This window comes from Arachis ipaensis, chromosome B06, assembly GCF_000816755.2.
Source record: "Arachis ipaensis cultivar K30076 chromosome B06, Araip1.1, whole genome shotgun sequence".
NCBI classification, from domain to species: Eukaryota; Viridiplantae; Streptophyta; class Magnoliopsida; order Fabales; family Fabaceae; genus Arachis; species Arachis ipaensis.
In genome coordinates this window covers 39,400,973-39,410,379 of record NC_029790.2, presented here as the reverse complement: position 1 = coordinate 39,410,379, position 9,407 = coordinate 39,400,973, and positions in this window count along the sequence as shown.

The window sequence follows — 9,407 nt, the reverse complement described above, 5'->3', positions numbered from 1 at the left end:
TCTCATCTTGTTTCTTCTACAATTTCATGATTCTACACCTTGATTCTCTTAGTTTTCTTGTTAATTTCCCTTTTATCCTCTCTTTTATGTTCATGGATGCTCATGTTGGATTTAGATCTCTTTTAATGAAATTTAATGTTTGATGTCTTATAATTGTTTATTTGAGTTGTTGATTTACTTTCTTGCAATTGGTAGTTGGTAGATTTATTATTCTTGCATTTTTACTATGCTTTCCTTTTATACCTTCCAAGTGTTTGACAAAATGCTTGGTTGGGCTTTAGAGTAGATTTTGAGCATTCTTGGCTTTGAAAGAGTAATTGGGCAATCTTGAGTTATCAATATCCAATTTAGTTTACTGATCTAGTGTTGTTAGTTAATATCATTTTCAGTGACTCTAATCTCTTGCTAATTCAATTAGTGAGTTGATTAGGATTTTTTATTTGAGATTAACTAGTCTTGTTTGACCTTCTCTAATGGAAGATAACTTACACCTTCTTCCAACATTGGGATGACAAAATAAGATAAATTCTTGTTAATTATTGTTATGATTAATGACTAGGATAGAAAACCTATATTCTCAACCCTTGCCATGAATGTATCTCTTTATTAATTGCTTTCTTTAATTGCTTTTTTGACTTTTCTTATCATTTATTTTATTGCCCTTCTATCAACCAAACCTCCTTTGTTCCTTCATAGCCAATAATTTCCCACTTCATTGCAATTACTTTCTTGTCATTTACTTTCCTTGTTCCTTATTTCAAAAACCCAAAAAGATATAATCTCGTAACCAATTATAAGTAACACACCTCCCTGTAATTTTTTTTATGCAGAATGCGGGTGATTATGCAGAATTTTATAAATGAACACTGATAAAAATAAATTAAATAAAACTAATAATAAAAAGTGACGATCATACCATGGTGGGTTGTCTCCCACCTAGCACTTTTAGTTAAAGACCTTAAGTTGGACATTTGGTGAGCTCCTTGTCATGGTGGCTTGTGCTTGAACTCATCTTGAAGCTGCCACCAACGCTTGGACTTCCAATAAGCTCTATCAATTCCAAGTAAATTTCCCAAGCTTTGATGGAGTTCTTCACAAGCTTTGAGCTCCCAAAATTGATCCTCTTGTATGACCGGATCCCAGATCTTGTTTCTACACCCGTCTTGAAGTTGATCACCATTGTTCCAACCGGGTGACAGACAGTCTGAATTCTCTATGCAATACCAAACTCTTCTCTTAGATCAAACCAAATGTTCACTAGTCCCACCTTTGCATCTAGCTCTTGAAGTATCGACCTTGATGAGCCTTGATTTGCAACTCCAACCACTAAACATCCTTCTCTTACGCTTAATGCCACAAAGTCTCCTAAGTTGACCATCTGTTTCAAGAATACCATATTCAAGTGGAATGGTAAAGCGAATAGAGATAAGCCATACCCACTCAAATGAAGGCGTAGATGGCAACCTAGGTGGAGAAGTCTCCAACGTTCTTGATAGAGCGTACTTAACTCCCATCCAACCCTTGTGAAGGACTTCCATTTCCACATCATTCTCAGACTCAATCAGAGAAGAGTCTTCATATTCAAGGAGTTCATTTACGGATGTAGATTCATCACTAGGAGGACTTGATTCATGATCTTCATCACCAAGGGAACTTGCTTCTTGATCTATCCCATCCAAGTCTTCATAAAGTATATGCCATGGAGGTTGTGCACAAGCCTCTTTGACATCAATTTCAAGCTTCTTGGAGGAATACTCTACAACTCTAGATTCCCATGGACGTTTGGCATCTCCTAAGTCTTCAACCGCTTCTTCCTCTTCAACTATTATGGCTTCCTCCACTTGTTCCAATACAAAATCATGTTCCTCATTGTCCACCAGAGTTTCTAGTGTCTCCTTCATGCTAGGCTCTTCTATTGATTCTCCACATGTAGGCATGGGAGTACTTTGAGTGTCCAAATGTTGGAAAGCTAATCGATTTACTACCTCGGTTAAAGTAGCCATGAATTCTAGTACTTCCCTTTTCATCTCTCTTTTCCCTTGAAGAAGAACACTAAGAGTATCATGCATTGAAGATTGGGGTGGATATGAGGGCTCATTACTTGGGAGGAAATGTTCATGATAAGAGGGTGGTTCATCATAATAAGGATGTGGTGGTTCATCACTCTCCATCTTTTCCACTTGTTGCACAACACACTTCAGTTCCTTGTTCTCAAGTTGAGATTCTTTAGCCATAAGAGCTTCGTGTGCTCTTCGGCATACCACTTGCTCCAATTGATGAATGGTTGCTTGAAATTGATCCATTGTTTCCTTGAGATGATCCTTTGATTCTTCTCCCGCTCGAATCGCATGATTAGGATCATATGGCTCTTGGGTTGACGGATATGGACATGGTGTATATGGAGGTGGTGGTTCTTGGGAGTAATTGGGTTGGAGTTGGGTTGGTTCTATGTATGGTTCATATGGCTCATAAGGTGGTTGGTATGGTGGATAAGGGTTAGAATCATATGAGGGTGTTTGATAGTAGTGGGCTTGTGAGTGTGGTGGTTCGAAGCTATGTTGAGGAGGGGGTTCATAGGCATATGGTGGTGGTTGTTGACAAGTACAAGAAGGACTACCACATCCATTAGATTGATATGGTGGAGCTAGTTGGTAACTATAAGAAGGTCCACCATATCCATTATCTTGACACGCACCTCAGAATGGTTCTTGCTCATAGTACGATGGTGGAGGTTGGTTGTCACGAAAGGGTTCACCATAACCATGGTCTTGGGATGCATCATAGAATGGTTGTTGCTCATGGCACATTAGAGGAGGATGTTGCCGAAAGGGTTGATCAAATTCTTGTGGCTCCTCCCATCTCTGATTGTCCCAACCTTGATGCATGTTCTCATTATAGCTTCCATTTCCTACAACATAATTTGAACCAAACTCATAGCCAAAGGTGAGAATTCATAGTAACAAAAGAAAGTAAAAACAAAAACTAATAAGAAAGAAATGAGAATAAACTCCTAAAACTAGAAACAACTAACAAAGAAACAAAAAAGTAAAATTATTCACAATATTTACAATAACCAATAATATGGCACACGTTTGCAATTCCCCGACAACGGCGCCATTTTGATGAACAGATTTTTGCTAGTAAAAAATTCACAATAAATTCCCATTGCAAGTATAGTTTCTAAACTAACAAACAATCCTTTCATACAAAAATTTGGTTTTCACAAGTAACAAACCCAATAAAATTAAACCGAAGTATTTAAACCTCGGGTCGTCTCTCAAGGAATTGCAGGGAGGTGTGTTACTTATAATTGGTTACGAGATTGTATCTTTTATGGTTTTTGAAATAAGAAACAAGGAAAATAAATGACAAGAAAGTAAACTAATAGCTAAGAAAGCTCTTGGCAAGGTATGAGAATTAGAAGTCCTACCTTAGCTATCCTTATCAATTGTGACATCAATTGTCCATTGCTCCCACTTAGTTAACCTCTAACTATGAAGGAAAGTCAAGTGGATGAATCAATTTGATTCCTCAAGTCCTAATCAACTCCTAAGGAAAGACTAGCTTTAGAGGGATCCAAATCAACTAGCAAATTTCAATTATCAGTCAACACGGGAGTTTGATAACTCAAGAGTCTCCAATTACTCAACCAAAGCCAAAAGGAAAGAAATCTATACTAAAATCCAACCAAGCATTTTATCAAACACTTGGAAAGAATCACATAAAAACATAGAAAACTAGCAAGGAATATTAGATCTAAACTACCAATTGCAAACATCAATGACTAATAAATAATAGAAGAAGCAATAAATATGAAATACCTCAAATTGCATTAAATGGAAAATCAAATCTAACATGAGAGTTCATAAACTAAATTGGTAACATAGAGTAATCAACAAAGGAAATAAATAAACTAAAGTGCTAAAATAAATAAGAGTAGAAGAGAAACTAAATTAAAGTAAAGTAGAAATCTAAAATTGAAAATAGTTAAACCTAAGAATCCTAAAACCTAGAGAGAGGAGAGAGCCTCTCTTTCTAGAAACTACATCTAAAATCTAAAATTATGTGAATGAAAGTCGTGTGAATGAATCCATGATTCCCCCACTCTGCAGCCTCTAATCTGTGTTTTCTGGGCCGAAAATTAGGTCAAAAACCAGCCCAAAATCGCCCCCAGCGTTTTTTGCAATTTTTGCACATGGCGCATGTCACGCGTACGCGTCAGTCACGCGTATGCGTTGATGGTCTCCTTCGCGTGTCACGCGTACGCGTCAGGTACGCGCACGCGTCACCATGCAAATTCGCTTTTCGCGCGCGCGTCGTTCCTCGCTGGTCAGCTCCTTAGTTTCTTGTGTTCCTTCCATTTTTTGCAAGCTTCCTTTCCATCCTCTAAGCCATTCCTTCTCTATAAAGCCTGAAAACACTTAACACACAGATCACGGCATCGAATGGTATAAAAGGACATTAAAAATACACAATCTAAAGGCGTAGGAAGCAAGTTTTCAATCATAGCATAGAATTAGGAAGAAAAATGTAAAACATGCGAATTATATGAATAAGGGTGAGTTTAGTGGATAAAATCCACTCAATTAAGTACAAAATATACCACAAAATAGTGGTGCATTAGATTGCCTTTGGCGTCCCGGGGTCTTATATCCTACATCACTGGGCACTGTTACCATACTGAGAACCTCCGGTTCTCATACCATATTTCTGTTGTTGTTTTCAGATACAGGTTGCAACCCACCACGGTGAGTTATTTTATTGGTGATAGGAGCGGAGGATCTAGATATCTCTTGGAGTCTTTTTGATTTATTATGTATATATCTCTCACTTTTGTATTTTGTTTGACCAAGAGGCTTGTATTTGAGAAAACAAAACTTGTATAGGTTGTTTTACTATCTGGATCACGGCATCGAATGGTAATAAGAGAGGATTAATAATTAGCAATTTTAAGGCCAAAGAAGCATGCTTTCAATCAAAGCACAAAATTAGGAAGGAAAATGTAAAACATGCGAATTATATGAATAAGGGTGAGTTTAGTGGATAAAATCCACTCAATTAAGTACAAAATATACCACAAAATAGTGGTGCATTAGATTGCCTTTGGCGTCCCGGGGTCTTATATCCTACATCACTGGGCACTGTTACCATACTGAGAACCTCCGGTTCTCATACCATATTTCTGTTGTTGTTTTCAGATGCAGGTCGCAACCCACCATGGTGAGTTATTTTATTGGTGACAGGAGCGGAGGATCTGGATATCTCTTGGAGTCTTTTTGATTTATTATATATATGTCTCTCACTTTTGTATTTTGTTTGGCCCAGAGGCTTGTATTTGAGAAAACAAAACTTGTATAAGCTGTTTTACTATCTGGTCTCATGTATTGTCTATATATGGCTAGCCGGCTTAAACTCCGCGAGCCGTGGCTAGATTCTTATGATATTATACTACTATATTTTGTTATATTACATATGTTTCTGTGCTTTAAGTTAGTAGCTTCGCTAGTACGTCTTGCGCTTTTCAGATCCTATTTTTGAGCTATATTCTTCTTCGGGCTTCTAGATATTATTAATTCCTTCTATATAATGATATGTATAAGTTTAGAGCTGTCGTAACCTTTGATTAACCTTTGCTTTACGACGCGTGGTAAGGCTTAGACTAATTAGGGTGTTACATTTAGTGGTATCAGAGCGGTTCGTCCTCGTGAGCCTGAGGGATGGACCGATTGTGCTTCTTTGCATACTCTGTGTGTCTTTTTCCTTGATGCTATTAGGTTATCTACTTGATATATGCATAGCGTGCTTGTTTGTGAGTGCCTATTTGGGATAATTGAAGCACTAGACTTTTGATATTAAGACTGATCACCTTGATATCGATTGTTTGGTGTAGACAGGAACCCTGCATGGCCACTCATAGACGAAGTCGAACACGTACACTAGAAAGTAGGAATGAGCAACCAGCTGACAACCATGCTGAGTTCATGGCGGCCATGGAAAACCTTGTGAATACTATGGAGGCCAATGCTGCTGTGACTCTGCAAGCTGTGCAGACACTTAAATGGAAAACCTTGTGAAAACCTTGTGAATACTATGGAGGCCAACCGGCCGGGAACGGAAATGGCAATGTGATGCACGAAAAACTTGTCTCTCAACAAATCTCCCTTCGGCAAGTGTACCGAATTGGTCGTCAAGTAAAATCAAGAGGAAAGATAGAAGAAGAATAATGAAAATTAGTATTGATCCATCAAATTACAACAGAGCTCCCTAAGCCAATGAAAGGGGTTTAGTTGTTCATAGCTCTTGAAAATGAAAACAAAGATGGAGAATACATCATAAAACTAGAAATTGCAAAGAAAGTAAAATACAGAGAGTAGTTCTCTTTTTCCCAGCCTCCAGAACTCTTTCTCTATTCAAAGCTACTCCTATATATACTACTCTTCTCAGCTTCTAGTGTGATTCTTCAAGTCTTGGGCCTTTGGATCTTTAGTTTGAAGCAGTTCCTTTCTTTATTTGGGCTTGGCTTTACTTTCAGAGAGGAAGTGCGAAGTGGGCGGAGACTTTAGTTCAGGACGTTAGGGGTGTTAATATTTAGTGAGAATATAAGTTCGAGAACGTTAGCGACACTTAACATTGTCACTAACGTTCCAATGCACCCCTTTGCCTCATGTTAAAACCCACGTTAACTAGGTTAACGTGGCTTTTAACGTTGCCTTGTTAACCTTCGTTACTCTTGATAGTGGACTTTCAGCTGATAATCCCGAACCCAAGAACCCAAGTTACCAAGTGATAAGGCACCCCTAAGAGCTTATTCATCCAAGTAGATCCCTCACACAGGAGCACCACAGACACTTGCCTCAAGATTAAAACCATTGATGCCTAGCCTTATTGCTTACTCTTTTTCTTTTGTTTTTTTACTTCCATTGTTCTTTCCCTTTTCTCTTATTAGGATCTTGTTATTAACTTAGTCTCATGAGTGTATCCAAAGCAAAGTATTCAGGCCAGATAATTGTCATCCCAGCTTTGTGGTTGAACCAACTTAGCTAACTTATGACTACCCCAAAGATTCATGAATGCACTTCCACAATATGAACGCCACTCTGGTCTTTTAAAAACATAATCATTCTCTTTTTATTTGATTTAAAGGGACAAGCTTACAAGTAAATAAGGGAATGATACAGTGACATTTAAACCAGAAATCATGGACCTATTCAGAAGGAAAACTTAAAAGACAGAATTTAAAAAGTTTAAACATAACATGGAAGCAGGTTCTATTTCATACAAGATCTTCCTTATCTAAAGCATAGAAAACGATGGACTAAAAAGAACTCCACCACCTTTCATTCATGTGGATGTCCATGCTCCCATCCTTGTTTGTCCTTATTGTGTCTCTCTTGAGTGCTTGTACTTCCACTTCCCTTGCCTTTTCCAAGCAACTTCCTCCAGAAACCACTATCTTCCATCTTCTTCTTGAGTGTCTCCTTTTGCTGTTTCACTTTCCTCTCTTCTTGTTCTACAAATTCTTTTTGGACCTCATCATATGTAGGGATGGCATAGTGTAGCTGATGCATATTACTGGTCATGTAGTTCAACTCGGCTTGAGTGTTTACATAGAACTCCTTCCTATGTAGTTGCCTTCCTTCATTGAGTACACTGAACTCATTGAAAGTTTTCATTTGGGCTATCTGCCGCTGGTTGAGTTCTTGCAAGTGCTTCTCTTAAAGCTCTTGCCTCTCATTCACTTGGTTGATGGCTTGAGTGAGTCGGGAGTAGTGTTCCTACTGCTGCTCTATTTGTTGTTTTTTCCATGCTTCCTGTTGGCTCAGCCGGTTCAGTATTTGCTCTTGTCCTTCCATATGTCTCTGTCCCAAATCTTCAATGGCTCTTAGAAGGTGAGTCATATTCAAGTTGGCTGGGTCATGATGCTCTTCTTGTTGATATTCTTCCTGATGGTATTCCTCTTAATGAGCTCCTTCCTGGGCCCTTTGCCTTCCTATATGTGGCCTTCTTAGTTGCTGAGCCGGTGTGGTATAGACCATTCGCTCGAGTGTGACTGGCCTCCCTGGTTTCACCCAGTCTGGGCTGCTGTCCTCAAATATTACCTTGGCCTTGTTGCACAAGCGGAGAATGGTACTGGGGTACCAAAGTCTGGCACCTGAGTCAGCTTTCTCAGCTTACTCTTGAATCCCTTCGGCAATGAGCTCATGCACTTTGATTTCCCCACCTTGTACTAAGCATTGTACCATAGTGGCTCGATTGATGTTAACCTCTGAATTATTAGCAGCTGGTAGGATGGACCTCCTTACAAGATCAAACCACCCCTTGGCTTCAGGGTGAAGGTCTCCCCTTTTTATGAATTTTGGTCTCCCATCTAAGTACCTCTCCCAGTCAGCGGTTATGACATAGATATCTGACGCTATCTCTGAGAGCTCATCCTTATCGGGGCTTCTACTTATCCTTGCCTGATAACTCTCCTCATCAAAATGAGGTGATTTCAAGTGAAGAGCTCTTGTTATGGCACTTGGGCTGAAGTCCACCTCCCTTCCTCTCACATAGCTTTTGAAGGTTGGGGTTTTGGTCTTATCCTCTCTAACTGCATTTGCATAGAATTCTTTGATGAGGTTTCCATTGATCTTCCCCTCTGGACTGGTGAGCAATTGCCACCCCCTCTATTCGATTTTTCTCCAAATCTGTGGTGATTCATTGGCATTGATTTGGAAGATTAACTCTGGCAATATCTTTCTGGCCCTTATCCACTCAAATTCATGCTCATGAAAGGAAGTCTTGAATCTCTTGTCATCAAAAGGAGCACTCTCCATAGGTTCCTTCCTCTTTTGTCTCTTTGAGCTTGATGATGCCATGACTTGAGTTGTTGTTTGAGGGGGTTTGAGGCTTCGGATAGATGAAGAGTGGTTTGGTTAAAGCAATGTGTGATGAAAGGTTTAGTGTGCCAACAGAAGTGTGGAGAGTGGGGATTTGAATGTGAGGAGTGAGCATGCACTAAGGTTCACTTATATAAGAAAATCATGAGTGAATGAAGGGTGTGGATTGCATGAATGTTTACTAGATGGACGGATGGGGTTGTGTATGAAGGAAAGACAAGGATCATCACTTAATGAGAGTGATTGGTTCGGTCTTCAAGGGTTTTCTTTCTCCAATGTTGCATGGCAGCGTTTTCCCATGCGTTCCCTCTTGAGACATGTGTGTAGTGCTCTTCATTAAGTGGCGAAATCTCCCCCATTTAATTGTCCAATCAATCCCTTTTCATGCTTCTTTTCCTTTCCTATACAGATTTAAAATAAGGAAATTAATATCATAAAAGAAATTTAAACTCTACGGCTAGAATAAAATGAAAGAAAGGATTTGATTGTTTATTTATGAATTCCAACTAACTAACTAACTATTGGTGG